Source organism: Falco punctatus, assembly GCF_963210335.1.
Source record: "Falco punctatus genome assembly, chromosome: 10".
NCBI lineage: Eukaryota > Metazoa > Chordata > Aves > Falconiformes > Falconidae > Falco > Falco punctatus.
In genome coordinates this window covers 3,912,564-3,933,039 of record NC_137590.1, presented here as the reverse complement: position 1 = coordinate 3,933,039, position 20,476 = coordinate 3,912,564, and the positions used below count along the sequence as shown (strand labels likewise).

Here is a 20,476-nt window from a genome sequence, read left to right as displayed (position 1 = left end):
AGACCTGAGCTCTTGTCTTGCCCTTGCCAGGTGTTTGCTGAGTACCTGCAGCCCCAGGGAAGGGGTGGGGGTCTGGGGGTATTCAGGTATTATTATGATTTTAAATGCAGGGAAAGTCCTGCAAATGCAGAATGGGGAAATTGGTGTGCAGCAGCTAAGGAAAGGATTTTAACAGGGATTTGCTTTGTGGTCTGAAGGCACAGCTGAGTAGTTGGAGGCCACGGTGGGACATAACAAGTGTTGTTATCAGAACTTTGCTTCTGTGTATCAGGGGGAAAGTTCAAACCCAGACCTAAACTCAGCTGTGGGGCAAAAGGGCTTGGACCTTATTGCTGCCCAATCTGGCCATGGAAATTGCTGCCTCTGCCCCTGCTCTGCTATCCCCTTGATTCTTGTGATTTTAAAGTATGATCAGCCTTATTAGTCACGAAAATCTGGGATGTCTCTCCCCACCAAGTGGGATTCTGATAAAAGAGTCAATAAGGCTAATGTTGTTTTCAGTCACTAAATTTGACTTAAAGCCGGCCTAGGAGAAAGGGAATTCATTTCTGAATACATTAGTTGATGACTGACAGGAAAATATTACAAATGATGTGGTTGGTGTACATTATTCAGTCACCTGTTAAGCTGGCTGAACACTGGAAAAATGTTTTTGCAAATGTATCATAGTAATTGGCAGAAAAGAAAGAAATTAACATTATGCAACAGTTTCCCCCACAAATTGCTCCATTATGTATCTACAGAAACAAGAGCTTCCTAAAGTTGGAGCGGATTCAAAAGCAAAACCTCCATCTGCGGCTCCCCAGGCGCTCTGCAAGACAGGGAGGTGTGCTGATGGGGCAGGCAGGCTGCAAGAGGCTCCCCATAGCTCCCTCTGCTCTTTATAAGTTACACATGAGTGTGTCCCCAAGGGCACACACCTCTTTTTGGATTACAGGGCTGCACAGCACCATTTCACATCTGCTTTGCCCAAGCCAGAGACCCATGTATGTGGTGTGAGCTGGGAGGTCTCTTGCTGCAGCAGATAGGATGCTGCTTTCCAAGAGAGGGTTATATCTGTGAACACAGGTATCAGAGCCTGCGTTTGCCAACTGACGTAAAAAGGCTGCAGATGATATCACCAGGTTGATATCACTTGTGTGCACAGTGTGTCACGTGCCCCAGAGATGAGCACTGGCCACCTCGCTGTGAGCAACAGCAGTGGCTCCGTGGCCGCATAAGGGAAACTTGCACCTGGCAAACCCAGTTCCTACATGCTGACAGCCAGTCTGGAGCAGGGGAAGAAATCTGGGGAAATCACTCAGAACGACAGAAAAGATAATAGATAATATTGGCAGACGGGAGAGCAATGGAGTGGGAAGAGGAGGAATAATCGATGAGGCAGTTCATAACGGAGATGGTGGGTCTCATGAGGACGTCTGGTGCATGCCCAGCCTCTGTGTGCTGCATCGGCTCCTTGCCAGGCAGAGCATCTATTGAGTTTAAGATTAAAACAACAACAACAAAAAATTCTAAGGCCAGTGGACCAGCAGGATTCAGAACACACTTACAGTCTTTAGGTCAGATTGTTGTTGGCTCCAGACAGCATTTGATGTGCTGACTCAGTTTGCCAAATAAAGGACATGATGTGGCTCTCTCCTTTTCACTTGTCTGCTTTGTGTGCATCTCCTTGGGTACCAAAAGCCTCAAGATTTCTCCAAGGAGCCCAAAAGGGGCTGAGGAGAAACAAGATAGACTTTGTGCCCTGTGTCACGGAGCAGGGCACACACAACCTCCAATTCCTGCTGGCTGGGTCCCTGCCACACGTGTTTATTGTGGCTGTTGATTTCTCCTCTGACCTGCGTACCCTGGATCTGAAATGAAAGCAGTGTAATTGGATCTACCACCATGGTGGCCAATGACAAAAAGCATTTTTCTGAAAGCATTTTTTCCCCCTGTTGCTGACAGATTACATCTGATGTTATAAACCAGCATCATTCCCAGTTGGTACCACCACTAAGTAATTTACCCTTCTAGAAAAACTTTTTGTTATTGCAACATGTTCACTGTAGCCATCCAGGTGAAATTATTTCTTTCAAGCTAGAAAAAAAAGAAGACAGGAGTTTTGTCTTGTGTTATCCAATATTTGAAAACCCCTGGAGAAAGATGAGATATAGATCCCAACCAAGTGGGGGAGAACACCCATTACTGTTTTTTAGAGGAGAGAAGCAAAGGGAGTGGGGCACTGATGTGAAACAGAGGGGTGCAGGCAGCCTGGAGGGGTACTGATCCTGTTCAGAAAGGGCTTACATCAGGAGAACTTGAATTATTTACTGCAAGGTGGGATTTATGTAGGAATTTCACCTGACCACAGGTGGGTATTTCAGAGGAAAGAAACCAAAGTTTCATCAACAACGCCTCAGCAATTTTGTGCATCTGTGTTGGGATATTTATAGGAGAGAGGCTCTATCTACAAGAGGATCAAACTACATTTGATTGCCCTTAATGTCACCTTCCTTCATGCAAAGAGAAAGCCTTTTCTCTCCCAACACACTTAATTTCTCTTGTTCATTTTTCCCCTCTGGGTACCTGGAAACAATGTGAAATGTTTGTTGGAGGTATCCAGCCATGGCTACCTAATGTTCAGAAATGTGTTCCTTCCCTGGGTTTGGCTTTGCTTTGGGGGTAACTACCCCAAAACAGTATGATGCTCAGTGTCCACTGGCCTCTGCTCTATACAGACCAAAGCTGCAGGTCTCCGGTGTGTCTGGATTGCTGTCAAAGCCTTCAGTCTTGGAGGCCTTCCCCAGAACAGGGAGCAGCAGGACACAGGCTATCTGCAAACAAAGTCAACATAGGTCACAGTTGAGGCATGCAGCAATGTGTGCAAACTTGCTCAGAAGCTGCCAGTGATTTCCAGCTCCCCATGGTGTGGCACGATGTCCCTATGGGAGCAGGCAGACGGAGCCAGGGTATCCGATTCAGAGTGCAAAACCCAATGAGATCCAGGTCAGGATCCAAACTGGAAAGGTGGCTTCTCTGTTTTAGTGCTGCTGATATCTCAAAGCCCTCTCTGCCTCCAGTGCCTCCCTCTGATTTGGAGTAGAGCACCTGAGGGGTGATTCCAGATCTTGGCCTCCACCTGGACCTTTCCCCATGGTCTGGGGCAGCCTGTGCTGGCTTGGGGGTCGTTAATCCCAGGGGCACCAGCCTCTCCAGACTGGCTGGGAGGAAGGAGGTACGTTTGCTGGGTTTTGTGTGCCGCTTTACTGGCGAGAACAAGGGCTGTGGGAATACCAAACGCATGTGAGTCTGCCTGTCAGACTGTTCTTGTTAAACTTTTGAAGAATTGGCCAATTTCAATGCAATTTGACAGACAAGAGCTTCGGAGGGTAATAGATTTCTGAAAAGCTCTGTAAAAATAGCTGGAGAGATGAAGAAGAGGCTAGTCTATGGGTTCAGCTGAGAGAACCTACAGCAAGAACTTGCAATTTGGGGCATGTAAAAAAAATCTGCTGAGTGCTGTCCATAGGAAAGTGAGGCTTGGTAATTCTCCTGGCTATGCAGGAACTTAAAGTGTGTTGGCCTTTGTTTTTCAGCTAAAAGAAAAGAAAGGCAGGGAAATGGGGGTCTGGGTGTTCATGGTGTCCCATGCCTGGGGGCCTTGGGGACCATTGTAATTAACCTAAATTAAAGTAGACATTGATAGGAAGAAGAATCGAGAAGGGACAAGAACTGTGTTCAGCAGGACTTGAAGGAAATAACGGGTATGGCAAATTCTAGGGGAAAATAAATAACTTGCAGTTTTATAACACTTCCCATTCAAGGACACTGTGGTACCTTTGTAGAAATTGGTGGGTACTTCCATCAGTTTTTTGCAAGTACAGAAGTGGACACACAAAGGCATGGAAAGTCTGTGCCAGGACAAGATGTGGTCTCTGAGCCTCAGTCACAGGACAATTCATTTTCTCGTAGTCAAGAAGCCAGAGGAAAAGGAAATGAAGAAGCTATTGGTAGCTGTCACTTTTTGTGAAAAACTTGAATGGTATTATCTATTTTTATAATAGGTTTTTTAGAAACTCTGCCAGGATTAATTTCAAAACTGTAGAATTAGAGAACCTCTGACATCTCTAGGTCGGTTGTTCCAAAGGTTAATAATTTCTATTAAAAATAACCCTGTGCTTCTTACAGAATGTTTTGAGATGGGGAATGAATGCACAGCCCTGCTTTCCTTGATGCTCTTTACTGACTGCTAAAGCCAGAACTTCTTCCAGAGCCTCTGCATACCAACACTGTGGATGCTAAATTTAATATTGCTCCCAAATGTCCAGACATGCAGGTGGCTGACCTTCATACCTGACTAAATGTATCCCTTCTGCACTCCCTGCCCCATTAGGAGCTCACACGCAAAAGCTCCATGGTGGGGCTGGCAGGAGCCTGCCCTCCTTGGGGAGTATTTTGCAAGCTAAAAAAGAAAGCTTAAAACCATCAGGATGTCTCTCTGTCTGAGAAAGAAAATCTATCAGAGATTATTCTGAGCCTTGTTCCCAATCAACCCGAGGCAATGGGAGAATTGTATGCTCCTGTGATTTAATCAAGACAGACGCAGCATGGTCCAGCCTCTGGGATGCTGCTCCATGTTCGGGTACGGGTACGGCAGCGGCAGCAGGGCAAATGCATGTCCCGAAGGCAGCGGGCAGGGGCCTGGGTAGATAAACTACCTGAAAAATGGTTACACTCCGTACCTGTTTAGCCTCTCCATACACGAAATGGCCAGCTAATAACAGACAGATCCTCAAATCGCTATTGAAGGTGTTGTGAGAGAACTGCCTCACTCTGCTAACTTTCAATAATCGGTGAAGCAATGGCAATAGAGTTTGTGCACTGCGGTGGAAGAGATCTATTAAGAGTCCTTTCCAAGCCTGTGCTGCTGGGGAGAACAGTTAATTGAAACTATAGTGCTTATTTTAATTGCGTCTGTCTGTAAGCTTTTGCTCGAATCGCTCTGTCGAGGTTGCTTCCCAGATCTGCTAGCTCTGCTCCTGGGCTGGGTGATGCTACAGTATCACTGCTTTTTACAACAGATTTGGATTTACTTTTAGGAAGTGCGGCAGGGCTTCATTGCTGCACAAAAATCGATCCCTCTCTCACCCTCTTTCCTGCGGAAAGGCAGGGATGTCTTCTGCTTTCCATGTTGGGTGTTATGGCCTGGGGCTTTTTCTCCAGCCTGCAGAGCATCTCATCTCCACTCCGAGCCAGCTTGCTTCATGCCCCGTGGGAGAACAGCATCACGGCGCTGGTTTTGGTGCTCAGTAATCCAGACTGGGGGCTTTGCTGAGGCTGTTCATCCCCTGAGTGCAGAGACACCATCCCTGAGCGCTGCAGCACTGAGATGCACAAGCTTGGAGCCAGTCTGGGGGTCCAGCACTTGTGTGGTGGGTTTGGACTCGGTTAGTGGCAGTGCCGTGTGTCCCCAGTGGGACAGTGGACGAGATGGAGAAGCGTGGCTGTGTGGTGCAGAGCATGGGACGGTCTGTCCTGCTTCACTGCTGGCAGTGCTGTCGCTGCTGATGTGGGCCGGCCAGGGCAGAAGAGATCAGGAAAAACAGGATGCTAGTGATTAAAGCAATCCCAGCAGACTGGGGTGATGGGAGCAGTGTTAGAAGAGATACCAAGTCGGAGGCCGGATTACTGCGCTGCCAGCCCGGGGGTGGCTGTGGCAACAGGGGGCTGGGGAGCGGATAATCCTGCGTGGGAACAGGCTGGCGAGAGGCAGCCAGGGCTCATGGCTGCAGGCTTCAGGTCTGGCCAGGGCCCTGCTGTTTGCCAGGCTCTGTAGGATCAAAGAAAGGCCAAGGAATGATCCCTATTGAGGAACCTGGTTAATGCCGGGGAGGTCAGAAACCAGGCTGCGCTGTGGGCGCCCTTGGTGGGTGCTGTTTTTCCAGGGCTCCATCTATGTGGGAGAGATGAATGCTGAATTTTAGTAATTACAGCGGCAATGTAACGAGCGAAGTGTATCAGTGTCCTGCGTTAGCCTCAGTCTCCTTGTTCGGCCGTTCCTCCCTCCACTTAAACAACCTTTTTGCCTTTCAGGAGGCTCTGGCTGCTGGTGTGCCATGCCAGAGCCAGGAGTCCCGGGCGGCATTGCCCACCAGACCTGCACTGCTGGGGGCTTGCAAGTCACGTCACCTCTGCCTCCCCCCTTCTCCTGTCATGAAGCAAAGATGAAGGTATGACGAGGGCTTTGAGAGAGAAAATTCACCATTAAGCATGTAAGTGGCAGTAGCTATTGCATTGCTGGGAGGGAGATGGATTAAACCAAGAGAGATACCAGCCCGGTGGGCTCAGGCAATCGTCTCGGCTGGGGACCATCACCACCACATCGACCACCCTGGGGGCTCCGCTTTGCTCCTGGTCCCTGGACCCATCCCTCCCCAGCCGAGGAACAAAATGAACATTCAGCACACTCGCTTCCCTACGCCGGCTAGCCCCATGCTTGTTTGTGCTGTGCCAGCAGTGCGAAGGGAACTTGGTGTAAATTAAATAGAGTGTAAATTATCCTTATTTCAAAACCGCTTTGCAGTGCCAAGAAAGTGTAAACTGGCTTTAAGGCTACATGGGAACCAGGCTTGTTATTTTAAAAATCTGATCACCTTGAGCTTGGGACCCCCCGGGAGGCTTCGAAAGTCTCCAGCAGAGTCTTGCTTTGTTTATATGGATTAAAAATGTAAATATATTTAGGCTATGAATGCAGAATGGGGAGAAAAGAAAAGATTAAAAAATATTATGCATTTCCGATTTTTAGATTTATGCTCTTCCTCATAAAAGTGTGAATGACATTTATTTGGCTGGCTGCATAATCCATGTTAACAAGACAATTAGTATGTGCTGAAAGTTATTATTTTCCTCGGCACGTCAAAGTCAGGACTGCTGCTGGATTTGGAATGGAGCCTTGATTCATTTCTTCTTCGTGGTAAAAGATAATATTGAATTTTTCTCCAAAGATCTTGGCAGCATGTAATTAATACTTTTTTTTATGCCTTAAATAAAATGGAGCAAAACATAACAACCTAACTAGGGAAGAATTCAGACAAAAATGAACATTTCTTCTTTAATTGTGTATCGAGTGAATTCTACTTTTCTGAAAGGCAGCAGAGTGACAGCCGTGGATGGCTGCCACTCTTTCCTCATTCATGGAGCAGGTACAGGGCTAGGCACCGTGTTTTTCGCAGGCACCGTGATGTATCTCTAAGGGGTAACTTTGCTGGAGTTTTTCACCTGTGTTGGAACTGGCTGAAAACCATTTGGGTGGCAGAAGCCGGAGTTTGCCAAAGGCCCGGGTGCTGCTGCATGAAGTGGTTGTGGACTGCTTGCACTAGCGCATAAATGCTGTGGTTGCTGCTCATTTCTGCTCAGGTGCAACAGCCTACGCCAGGGCTCCGTGTCAGGTTGCTGCAGGTTTCTGTTACGGCAAGGCTGCAGTTGGTTTATCAAGGCTTGCTTCTGTGCATGATTGGGGGCTTAGAAAAGGCCATTTCGTAGTGATGCTTTTCACTTTTTCTTTTAACTTTCCCTGCCCTTCTGCCCCTTCCACACGCTGCTGCTTGTGAGCCGTATGCTGCCGAGCAGGGATGTTGCCACCCCAGCAGCAGGCAGCTCACGGCAGGATCTGCTTGACTTCAGAAATTTTTACTGCCACAGCTGAACTTGAGGCTGTTGCATCAGGAAGACTTGAAAGGTCAAATTTAAGACCTCCTCTCGTATCTGCTTTCAGGCAGCCTCGGAGGAGAACAGCCCCTCACTGCCGTGGCTGGGAGAGGTGGGGAGCGTGTCCGGGGCTGGAGGCAGCACGTGGGCTGGGCTCAGCGCCTGGGGTGCAGGACGGGGCTAGAGACATCTGTTTGAGAGCTGCTCTGAGTAGAACGGTGTGGTGTTTCGGGGGGGTAGGTGGGTGATTCTGTTCTTCAAATTTCATGTTCTTTTTTAAGACATGGTAGGACTTTGGTTCCTAGCAATAGGTGGGAATAAAGTGTCTTGGCTGAGGAGTGGTGGTCGCCGAGACCAGGAGGAGGCAAATGCTGGAAATCCAGAAATGCTCAGTTTTAGCTTACTTATTTCATCCTGTAGTCACGGACTGTGCTGTTCCTTCCCATGACCCTGCCCATAGTAAGGGTGGTGGTGCCATGGAAGGGAAGGCTGAACAGCAAAGGAAGAGCTGTATGAACAATTTGGATCAAACGGGAGACAGTGTGTAGAAAATAGGGCAGGTGGTGCTGGGTCCATTGCTGGTGAAGCTGTGTGCCCCTCCCTCATGCTAGAGGGGGTGTCTGGTACCTGTCACCCTCCGAGGGACGAGGCTGTGGCTGGTGGGGTACCATCAGGGAGGTGGGGAGCATCCTCGCAGGTTTGTTTTCTAGCTGTGCAGTTGGTTTCCTCCGGGCATCGTGGGTGTCCCTCTGCCTTGGCTTCCCCACTTGCAACAAGGGCAAGAGCAGTTTTCTGCTTTCTCCTGGGAAGAGGCAGAGAGTGGCTGATTAGCATTTGTAAGGCAGAATGATGAACACCCCTGGAAAGACCAGGAATAATCAAGCACCGGGACTGGAGGGGTGCAGTAAATAAGGCAGAGGTTCCCTGTTGAATGACAATGGATTTAAGCACTGAATGACTCTCCTCTTCCCCAAGTGGTGTCTATCCTGTGCTGCAAACGAGGCAGGGGTCCTGTGGATAAAAAAGCATGATTAAATTCTGAAATCTCCTTTGTCCCGGGTCTGGGAGGAAGGGTCAGCAATTAGTGAGGAGAGAGCCCAGCAGGACGAGGGGAGGGAGCAGGTCTGCACATACAGAGCTGATCCCACCCACCCCAGGCAGCGCCGCTGCCTCCAGAAGGGCGAGAATGTGGTGAGATGGGGCCAAGTAGCTTTGACAAATAGCAAAAGTGGCAGGGAAATTGATGAAAAACTTCAGAGAGGTATAAGATTTAGGGTTAAGTATGAAAAATGTAAGTGTTCCTGGCAGCACGACAATCTTCACAGTCATATTTCAATTCCTAGATGAGAGTATTTTATTTGGGAAGGTCACCGGTCTCCTGGCTGGCCACCACAAATATGTGGCCAGATTTGCATCTCTTGAAACATGGAGGCATAAGCAGAACTGCAGCATGTGTGTTCTTTTTATTCAAAACTAACTGCTTTATTGGTCTTTCTTCACCTCCTTGACATTGTTTGCTGATGAAGGTCTTTAATTGCTCCAGAGCTGGTCCTCTGGGTCCAGCTTAATTCCTCTTATCGGGCATCCCAGTGCATCCGAGCTTGGCTGGCTCCAGACCACACTGAACTCGTTCAAGCGATGGAAGCAAGTGTGAGCCTTTTGAGAAATGCTGTTGGATGACATGCGCGTATCAGCCCCAAATAAAGGTTAATTTCATTCACCAGGAGATGTGATTAAACCACTTTAGCCGGTAGCTGTTTTTCTGGGCTATACTACCTATTATGAGCATTGACACGAGCATTTCAGGAGCTGTGATTTCTGTTTTCTCTTGCTGTTCAAACACTAGAATAAATTAGGCCTCAACAACCCTAAACGTAAGTAATTCCTACAGGGTTTTTTTGTCATATCTCGTCCAATCACTGTTATTATTTTCATAATTATGCCATTCTCCATCTGCTTGATGGAGTTAATGTCTCACTTTGTCAATCACTGGCCCATCTTCCTCCAGCATCTCGGCAATAGGCAGCCAGAGTATGCAGAAATTAGGCTATTTTCCAGGCATTTAAATGACAGCTTTTAGTGCATGTGTATTCAGCTTCGCGTGTATTCATTGACTGGCTCCTGAATTCTGCCTCATCAGGGAAAGATACAGGTGCAGGAGGAGCTGAATCCTGCATCTTGCCACGCTGGCAGTTTGCGGTGCATTTGGCCAGAGCTGTGGTGCTGTTGGGACAGCAGGGCGGGACTTGTCCCTCCAGCTCCTCTGCACCCCCCAAAACTTGACACCCTCCCCAAAAGGCAAAACCAAAAAGGAAAGACCTGCTGGGGCATGGCTGGGGGCAGTCAAGGGGGTGCATGAGAGAGGCAGCTTCGTGCACGGCCGCGTGAGCTGCACTGTGGGGCTCAGCTTGTGCAGAGCCCCTGTTTTATCATTTATGTGATGAGAGCCCCAGGCCTCAGCAAGAAGTAGGGTGGTGGCAAAGTGCTGTCGGGTGTCTTGTTGTTGGTTGCCTCCAGGGAAGGCTGGTTCTTCCTGCCCTGTCTTTTTTAAGTGGAGAACTTCTGTGCTTTTCTTCTGCTATGTTTTACATGCTCCAGCCTTGCCATAAAGGACTGAGACAAAAGGCAGCGCAAAGTTGCTACGAGGGGGCTGCAGGCTGGGTGGGTGAGTGGGATTTAAATGTGCCACTCATCACAGAGCAGCTCAGCGCTGGCTGGAAATCCTGCTGGAAATCTGGGCAAGTACTGCCCAAGCAGCCCATGCTGACCTTGGCAATGATGCCAGCAGCACCCTCCAGGGTCCCAGCTAGCGGAGTGAGGGGGACAGATGGTGGTCCTCTGCCTTGTAACAGGGCAGAGGGATTAGTAACAGCATCTCTGTGCTTACAGATGTGGGCACTGAGCATAGGCAGGTTTGGATGGATGGGAATAAAACTAACTCAATGATCTTAAAGTTCTTTTCCAACCTAAACAATTCTACGATTCTAAGAGAAATCGCAGCGTGGTACAGCCTGCTTGTACCTGCACAGCTCTAAGTGGGGCTGTACAGGATCCTCAGTGGATCCTAATCTATTTTGTGTGTCCCCAAAGGTCATATCATGGCTGAAGCACCCAGGCTGGCTCAATTAAAGCTAGTTGTAATAGTTCTGCATGGACATACCCTAAGGGAGAAAGCACTGATTATTTGTTCTGCACAGCAGTTTGGATACCTGTAAACAGGCATGCATCCTGCTAAATGCATCCATGGTAATGAACTGAGGCCAATGCGTAATTAATATTTCAAACATTCCCAAGCTAGATTGATATACTGTAAATGAACACTGTCGGATGACAATAGAAATTAGATAAGGAGCAGCTGGAAGTGATCTGCTTGTATTTAAGAACTAGTACTGCTAGGAAATTGCTTTTATTAGCAACAACTTGAAAAAACTTCAGGAGTATTTGGAGAGGTATTACGTGTACTGGGTGAGAAGGGGGGGACTCTCCTTCCTGCTCTCCAGTACCGACCATGAGGACCATGTCCTTCATTAGCACAAGCCAGCATCACTGTGTGGTGTGGTGCAAACCATGTTCATTAGTTGTGTGTAATTGGCCTGTGGTTCGGAAATGGCATGCAGGGTTTGGGGGCAAAGGAGCTCTTTCTGAGATTCATAATAAAACGAGGAATTGGGTAGCTGAGCACAGAGATTTGAATTTCAAGTGAGGATGCTTTGCTTATTGAAAGGTAGGATTTCTTTGGTGATTACTAAGGGTTACAATTAGTAGGTTCTCCGAGCAAAAGGTACAGCTGCACCACCTGCACCCTGGTGACAAATGTGTCTATTTCTCTTAGTTATTATCCATCCTGGTATACAGTTTGCAGTTCATTTTTGGCATATTATTTGTAGAGTGTGGATTTGGTTCCAGATCTTTGATCGCTAATAGATTATTCCGTTTAATACCATGTTTTGTGTTGTATTATACCTGCCTTGACTATTTGCCAGATTCACATTATTTACTTCAGAGGAGATGCTATGTCCCCTTCATCCTGAGTGGTTAACAAAAGTTTGAAGGCTGGCTGATTTGTTTCTGTCAGGATGTGAAAGCAGTGGTACGTAGCAGCTACATTTTCTCTGTAGCCTTTTTTTAAATCATTCATACACACACACAAAAAAAAGGAAAACGCACATCAGTCTTGTTTCCATAAGCACAATAGTGATAAGTCAAGCAGATTCTTAAGACAGAAATCAACACATCTGCCACACCAGCACGTGCTGTGGCCAGAAAACTAAATCTCTCAGGTCCCACATTTGTGATTTCTCTTGGCTTTCTGCCTCTGGACCACAAAGCGTGCAAGCAGAAGGGCAGCTCCTTGCCCTCGCCGGCCTCCTGCCCGCACCTCCTGCCGCCTCCCAGTCTGCAGGCATCCTTGCTGATGAGGGTCCTGACTGGCAGAAGGGCTCCCTGACAGGCTGGCCAGGTGGTCCAGATTGACTGGTAGAGACGGAGTCTGAGGCTCAGCATCTTGGAGAAAGCCTTCAGGATGTTTGTTTTGTACCAGATTTTGGAAAAGGCAGCTGGAAGGTGTCGTTGTCCCATATGACACCATCTAGAAGACAGGATCTCTTGTCTCTTCGCCATCATAGCCAGCCCTGAAAGATACTGTTTTAGCACCATTATAGGATACTGTGGACTGCTTTTCTTCTGATAAAATATCATCTGTTCAATATTGAATATATAACTATTCAGTATGTGTTTGACAGTTGTGGGTTTCAGCAGTCTGTGACTGTTGCTGGATCCAAAATATACCTGGTAGCAGCCACTAACCACCTGGATTACAAGTCCTGTTGGGAAACAAAGCAACTCTTTAGTCCTTTACAAGGCATGACATCAAAAAGAGGATTTTTTTTTTTTTTCAGTTCGGATGAAGAACCCTCACAGAAGAGAAAGCTCTGTGATAGTAAAACTCATTTCAAAAAAGGAAGAAGAAAATATTCCTTTTATGAAACGTAAACTCCCTGCTGTGGAAAACTATTGAGGCAAGTAGATGAGTAAGATTATAAAAAGGATTAGATATGGATTATCCAGGATTAAGGCAATGAACTCTCTTGGATAAAATTCACAAGAGGTTTTCATCCTGGTGTGTTTGGCATTGTAGATAAACTGTTACTTCTGTGTAGGAAAAGCCTTCCCTCTCCTGCATTGCAAGGACCAACAGATTGTTTGGGTTTTCTCTATTTCATTCTTTAAAAAACCCAGCAAATGCTGAAGGTGAACAAGGACTGAGTACAAAGACCTCATAACAGCAGTGGTAATACAATACCTGATGACATTCAACACATGTGAATATAAAGTATGCACATAGGGGAAAAAACCCTCAACTGTGTTAACTGTATATGTATACGTACATATAAATGTACATATATATGTGTGTGTGTACATATATATATATACTCTGATGGTCCTTGACCTGGCTAGTGCCCTGAGGATTGAGATGACTGACTTATAACAGAGAGTTCCCAAGAAAGTGTAAGCTTGGTGCTCATGCGGAATCAAACAGGTGAATCAAATATGAGGAATTATCAAGTAATAAACAGAGAAAATCAGAAGGTCTTGTTATGGCACTGTGCAATCCACTGCTGATCTCCTCCCAGCCCAGCAGCCGGGTCTGGCTCCCCAGTGCAGGATGTCCAGGTAGGAGCAGAGGGCAGGTTTTCCCCAGAGACCAATGAGTCCAAAATGGAAAAGAAAAGGTGGAGAGGAGATTATGACAGAGTTCCAGAAATGCAGGAGTGGCTTGAATGGGGAAGAGAGATTCTCAGCCTCTTCTCAACCCATGCAGACTCAAACTGAAACAGCAGGTTCAGAAAACCCCAAAGCAGGGTACCCTTTTGGCAGTGGATTGCTGAGGTGTGGAGCTCCTGGGCACAGAACATTGAAAACTAAACCCCTGCCATTAAATTTAAGAAGTTGACTTAGCAAAATTGTATGGAGGAAAAAACCATGAAGGGCTTCCCACCCTAGAGAGTCAGAGCCCCCAGCTCAGCAAGCCCCTGAGCCAGAGGCTGCAGCGAGCCCAGCACCAGTCCCTGGGACATCTCACTGCTGGTCCTCTTACACACGTCCTCACGGCACTGGTCAGTGGTGGCTGCAGGAGGTGGAAGAGCTGGACCAAGGCTGTTGTATGGTGTGGGCATGGATAATGTGCAGCTAATGAGCTGTACCACACTGCAAAGGGATTGCATGTGTCGTTCTCCGCGATTTCCAGCACTGTCCTGCTACAGCGAAGCTCTGATGTGTGTGTGTGTTGTTACAGAGCTTTAATCCACAGCATCCTCGTTCACAAGTGTTTTGTCTTAAAGTAAGTTTGGAACTGCAACAGTCCGTGCTATCAGCTCCATCCCTGTTTCTAATAAAGGAGCTATTGCCTGGTTGTAGACAGCAAAAAATAATTTTCAGATGTTGCTGCTACTCTCAGCAGGGTGTAATAGAAACTCATTATCGTTCACAAGTCTAACTTAATTACATTTTTTTCTTGAAGGATTTTATGCTGGTTCAGCGGGAAAGGGGGGCTCATCTACATACATTCAGGGGCTGTCTTCTAAAAACGTCTATGGTAAATGGCTAAGAAAGGTGGGGAATTACTTCAGGACTTTTTTTTGATCAATGCAAGCTGCAGCATGGATCCACCAGACCCACAGGAAACATTCTCATGCCCAGTATCTGAACTGATAGAAAATGTTACCTTCTTCCTTCTGTGCTTGTTGCTTTCATCAGACTGTCAGAAAATCTGAAAACTTGTAATTTCCTCATTGGCCAAATCTTGAAGGCTTTACTTGGTTTATTCTTAAATTTCCTTTGCAGAAAGAAGTTTTTCTTTGCAGAAGGAAGTTTTCCTTCGCAGAAGGCTCAAGGTGTCACTGGAAATTAGAAAGAGAAAAGAAGAAAAGAGAAGGTAGAGAAGACACTGGAATTCATTCTAGGGTGATAAAAGCACTCTTTGGTTGCCCATAGATGACGGCTGAGTATAAGCTGGCACCGGACAGACTGTGTGTGGGAGGTGGGTGTCCTTACCTGTGCTGTGTGGCTAACCGTGGGGTGCACTGCTGCAGATCACTCGGGGTGGGGGGCCCTTCTCCCACGCCAGGTCCCCCAAAGGCTGCCTTCTGCATCCAGGCTGCTGCACCGGGTCCCGACACGCCGTGGTCCAGAGGGTACAGCAGGGAGCTGAAAATACCGGGACACAAAGCGCCTGTGAGCCTTGTGCTCGTGGGTTAGCTGTCGTGGCGGCCAGCCCAGCTTCACCGAGCTGCTTTCTGGGTCAGCCTGGCAGGGCTCTGCGGCGTGACCCCAGCCCGGCAATTACTGCTGCTGCGCCTGGGTTTGGGTGGGTGGTCAGGACCTGCACAGCGACGGGTCACAGGGGATGAACTTTGCAGGCAGGCTCCCGGACGGGAACAAAAAAGAGGTGAAAGGAGGTGAACTCAGCCATATAATTAGCTGTGTAATTAAACTTCTCTGGGGCAAGGAGCAGTGGGCCAGTTCTGCCTCCTGTGAAGTGCGGTGACACCTCCAACAACTCGGACTCAAGAGAATGAAAAGCGGTGCCTCGGAGTGTTTCTCTGATGGGGGACACGGGTACAGAAGCGGTTCCTGCTGCAGGTTTAGAAAATGTCTTTGGGGTTAAACTGGAAGGATTTAGCCATTGATATGGTATAGGGGGTTACCTGGTAATGCATAGGGCCCCAGCGCGGGAGCGAGAAAGTCTGAAACAAAGCAAAAGTAATTAAACAGAAACAAAGCAGGCAGCTCTTCTCTGCTGATAACCTATGCAAATGACAAGGTTTCTTGTTTGGGCAATCAATAAACCAGCCCATTTCATTTTATTTTTGTGTGGTTGCATGTACTGGCTATATTGTGATAGAAACGTTGCAAAGAATTGATTCACAGATAGAAATATATCTGGGTTGCTTGTGGTTTATTAAGAAGATCAAGATAACAAGTGCTGCATTATTGATCAAACCCAGAGGGACACTTCCTTTTTTTTTTCTTCTGCTTGTCGATGAAATCCCGTTGTAATTATTTTTTCCCTTTTCACATTCTTCCTTTCCTCTCACCCCTCCCCCACTCTCTGGAGGTGCAGTAATGAAGTAAGTGCAAAAAATGTCAGTCGGGGCTGGCAATGGGCAGGAGAAGGGTAGAAGGGAGACAAGCAGAGATACTGCAAGGAAAGAATGCATTTGCCAGTGTGTATAGGAGTGCAAATGCTCTTTATCGAAGCTTAATGGGGACAGAAGCTGAAGCAGCTTTTTTTTTATTTGCACTTTACAAATCTTTCTTTATTTGTGGCACAATGAGGCCTGCCTACTGGGTGCTGTGCCGAGCTGGATTTTCCAAGCATTGGGATTGCTGTGGACAAGGGAATGGGAGAGCTGGGAGCTTGCTAGTTTTACCAGAAGAAAAAAGGTCTTTTCCCGAGGCCCTGCAGGGAGGCTGGTCACTGTGTGCATATCAATTATGACCACAGTGCAGCAGTTTTCAGGGCAAGCACGGAAACAGGTATTTCTTGGCTTTTGGCTGGAGAGATGAGCTTTGAAACAAGAACAGTGTTTAGGTTGGGCAGGGTTTGGTGAATCCCACTGTCTCTGAGTCCTAGGGGATGCTTTCATCTTCTGTGTCCCTCATCACGTTCTCAAAGTGAACGTTTTCTCACCCATCAGCGTGCAGCTCATACAGAACTGGGCAGGTTTCGAGCACACCTTGTCCTCTCTGCCCCCTCAAGATTTTGCTTCTCCTCCTGTGAGTTGGAGATCTTGTCAGCAGTTAGAGAAGGTAGACCCTACGGGTTTTCTACACCTAATTTTTGCATGTAGCTGTGGGTACCTTGGCTGTGCTCTCGTGGTGGCCAGTACTTGTCCAGGTATGTGTTAACTGGGTTGCAGTTTGTTTATATATCCATATGAACTACACATTCGAGATACCAGAGAGCAAAGTCAAGCATAATAAAGTTAGGAAGAGGCCAGAATTAAACTGGTTTGTACAGTTGCCTTGTGCACATACGTGTTATGACAATCTTTAATTGCACAGTCATGTTTAAAAGCTTCCTGCTTACATGTCCTTTCCAGGAAGATGAGATGTTCTAACGCTCCCAGTAAAAGCATCACTGGTTGGTTTGGCTATCTTCTATCATAGGATAATTTTGTTTGTTTGTTTTCTCTTGTTTTCTGGAATACTTGACTCATTTTGGCTGAGGTATTTCAAACCTCTTTAGCCTGACATAGGCAGTCAACACATAAAATTCTAATCCCATAGAAGATTTGGTGTTATAATCCAATGAAAACAGGTCTAACAAGGGGTACTTCTACTATGTGGTGCTTCTGGTCTTGATGGTGATGCATGTGGCTGACAAACACAATTTATTTTCTTGCAGAAGAAAAATACAAGCAGACATTGGAAATCTGGAGTTCTCCTCTTATTTGAGAAGTGATAGGCAGGTGCTGGAGTAAACCAAGGCTCAGAAGCTCATAACATGACAAAGACGGATGGTACTGCATGTCAGCCTTCTCGCTGGGCTTGGATTTGATGCTGAAATTAAAAGGTTTGTGAGAGGTATGAAGACCCAGTGGTCACTTTAGGTTTGTCCCACTGTCAATGAAGACTAAGGCACCTCCTGAAAGTAGCTCAGGCTTCTGTAGTTCACAGCTACATTCCTAATTTAGGTGGATGTGGCAGGTAGATAGACTTCCTTTTGCCTAGGCAAAATGACTACAATATTTCCTATAGCAGCACCAGCTTTACTTGCAGGGGTGGGAGAGGGCATGAATCAGAGAAGATAAATTTTACATTCAAAGGTAGTCTGGCAAGTTCTTATGGCACTTAATAGCTGGCATACTCCCACTGCAAGGGAAGCAGAAAGCAAATTCAATCATTTATGTTACAAAAATCCCACTGCTCTTTATTATGTGCACAGATGGTGTCTCAGGAGCTTTGCTGCCAGTGCTCTGCATGCCTAATGCCAGGCAGGGAGCACTGCTTTTCCAGCCCAGGTGACAGTGGGAAAGCTCTTTTTTCATTTGCTAGAACCATGTGGATTTCAAAGCTCTCCCATTTTTACATTTCATTTAAACCAACCTTCCAGGAAGTCAAAATATTACTGCAGACCACGATCAGCAGGGATGAAGGCAGAGGTACAAATGAGAACAGATTATGCACCATGGAGGTAAAAAACTATTGCAAACAGAACAACAAATAGAAAGATATTGCAGGACATCTAATACGATGGGAAATGGAGCTGCTTTGTCTTAAATCCCTTCACACATACAGAGACTTTCAAGGGTAAAATGTGGAATCAGCTCAATCTGTGGAAATATTTCAACTCCAGGAATGGAATGATCTCACCAAATGCTTTCTTGTTTTTTATGGAGGCTTCTTAAAGCAGCACTTCTGCTTTCTGTAGGAACTGCATTTCTGCAGCTATTTATAAATAGCCCTAGACTTGCCTTTTCTAATAAGCACCATCTTTCTTGAGCTGACCACTCTTTGCTGTAGCAGCAGACCATGAGCTCGCTTTACTGCCAGCTGGGTTTGGGATAGTCTTAGCGAGAGCTGCAGGACTGTAGAAAGGTCAGATCTACTCCGCCTCTTTTTACAAGTGCCGCACTAAGACTATCATTTACTTTAAGCAATAAAACTCTCTGTAGGTTTATGCTCTCCCCCTTCAGCCTGAAGCTCTTCTAGCACTTAACAGCTATTGTGTTATGATATACAGCACCGCTAGGACACAGCAAAGCACTATCCTGGGTTCATAGGTAGGAGAAAAAGCCGCCGAGGACCTGGCTGGCTTTTAAGAATCACAGATCTTACCTCAAAAATGCTTTGGGCCAGTAGAATTTAACTCTGAGGTCCTCTAGCTGACAGAATGTGGCATAGATCCATCTAATTTCATGCTGATAGAGGAATTACTGTCAGCTGAGACATTTGGGGGCTTTTTTTTTTTTTTTTTGGTCCTTCTTCAGTAAAACCCTGGAGGAGATAAATACTGTCATGCTGTAGTTGGTGGGCTTTGTCCTTGGCCTTACTTCTGTAGGTTGTGTGCTGTTGAGTGGAAGTGTATTTCAAAGGGGAAGCTGCACATGGCCAGAAGTCCTGGGGTATGTGGAATAAGAGTAGATGTTTTAATTTCAGTGCATGTGTCTGCAGTGCCTGTGTATTGGGTATGTTGGAGGTGTTGGATTTAATGTGTATGGCATCTGTCAGACTATGGGCCAGCTGACATACTGACTGCAAAGGATTTCAGGTGGAGCTGCTTCTGTTGCAAAACATTTGACCCTTGGTCAATTGAAAACCAAAGGGTTTCCCCAAACCGCAGTGCTTCTGAGCTGCCTTCATCTCCTGCAGCTGGGCCAAAGTAAAAATGAGTTCCGTGGGAGCGTAGCTTTGAAAAACAGACATCAGGTTCTGGATTCACCAGGGCTTGTGCCTCTGCTTCCCATGGACTTCAGCATGTGTAAGTGCTCAGATTACTCTGATAATCTAGACCTGTCTCCAAGTTGATCATCCACAAATAGAGGCAGAGATTACTGAGAATTTTGTCCTTGATCTTTTAAATTTTCTCACTTTTTGTTTAAAGGGCTCTTGCTACAAAACTTTCCAGATTTCCCTGTTGATTAATCAGTCCTATTAGACAATTGCAGAGCACTTTGCAGAGCGGCAGTCTTTCTATATTTAGTGCATTGTTGTTATAATCAATGCTTCATTTTTCTCTTGGTCTTCCTCACTGCTTTAAGAGCAGCGCTTGTTAGTCACGCTCAGATTGCCCCTATGCCCTGGAGAACTGAAGGGGATGCTCAGAGAATTGAGGGGTGGTCATTTGTCTTAGCATATAATTCTGCTGATTTCTGAAAGAAGTTTAGCATTTCCAGCCTCTCAGCTCCAACAACACTAGCGGAGCTGACCTGAGAGGCTGGCCCAAAGGAAGCTAATAAGACAGCTTGCACTGTGAAGCTGGAGGAGTCGATAATAATGAATATTTAAGTGGTGGAATTTTCCACTGCCACCACTGAACTTTTTTTCTACTAATTACTGCCATTAATAAAGTCCTGCCAACACCTGACTAATGAGGACTCAGCACCAACTTTACTTAAACTATGGCCCTTTGTTTTCTTGGTTTTGCAATGTGTGTGACAACTGCCACGTTGCTGAGCATGAAGGTTTTGGAGGGATTAATAGAACACAAAATCAACCTTACAAGAAGTTCATGCTGATGAAAATCTAAATTCTTATTGAAAAATAACGCCTTTTGGAGTTCAGATAAAAACTAGTTCTGCTTGTTTCCTATCACATGTTCAGAGACCTGACTGGTATTGTCGTCTGCTTTCTAGGACTACTCATGATATTTGAAAGAGCAATATGGAAGAGTTGTCTCACTTTGCTTACAAGTCCTGTCCTCTCTCTGCAGGAACAGGAATTGTCTGCTCTAGAAAGAGGTGAAGACACTTGATGCTTTATGCTTGCAGTGCTGGAGGTTCTCTGCCATGTAATAGCAAACAGTAAGGAGCTGGAGGGTTGTCACCGAGAGAACCTGCTCTGGAGCCAGCCTGCAGCAGAGCAGTGTCTGCTACAAGGCGCCCGATCAAGGGCAACCTATTGACAAAGGCTTCTTACTCCAGTACAGGAGGCATTGTGCTCGCAGGCTCTTGTCCTGATGGGGAACTTCAACCACCTCAACATCTGCTGGAAGAGGAGCACAGCGAGCTGGAGGCAATCCAGGAGACTTCTGGAGCACATTGAGGATAACTTCTTAAGCCAG

At 46.5% G+C, this 20,476-nt stretch overlaps 1 protein-coding gene and 1 long non-coding RNA gene across 6 annotated transcripts in view; one reads left to right on the top strand and one right to left on the bottom strand.

Annotated features, from left to right (window-relative positions):
* LOC308071079 (protein FAM83D-B-like) overlaps positions 1-20,476 on the bottom strand; it is a 441,583-nt gene that overhangs the window by 354,723 nt on the left and 66,384 nt on the right. The window lies entirely within an intron of this gene.
* LOC308071084 overlaps positions 1-20,476 on the top strand; it is a 105,855-nt gene that overhangs the window by 22,509 nt on the left and 62,870 nt on the right. For 3 of the 5 annotated variants that reach the window (XR_013930979.1, XR_013930980.1, XR_013930981.1), the window contains exon 1: positions 1-20,476. This exon is cut by the window's left edge and continues 22,509 nt beyond it. This is a non-coding gene — a long non-coding RNA (uncharacterized lncRNA). The other 2 variants (XR_013930977.1, XR_013930978.1) reach the window with 2 other exon arrangements.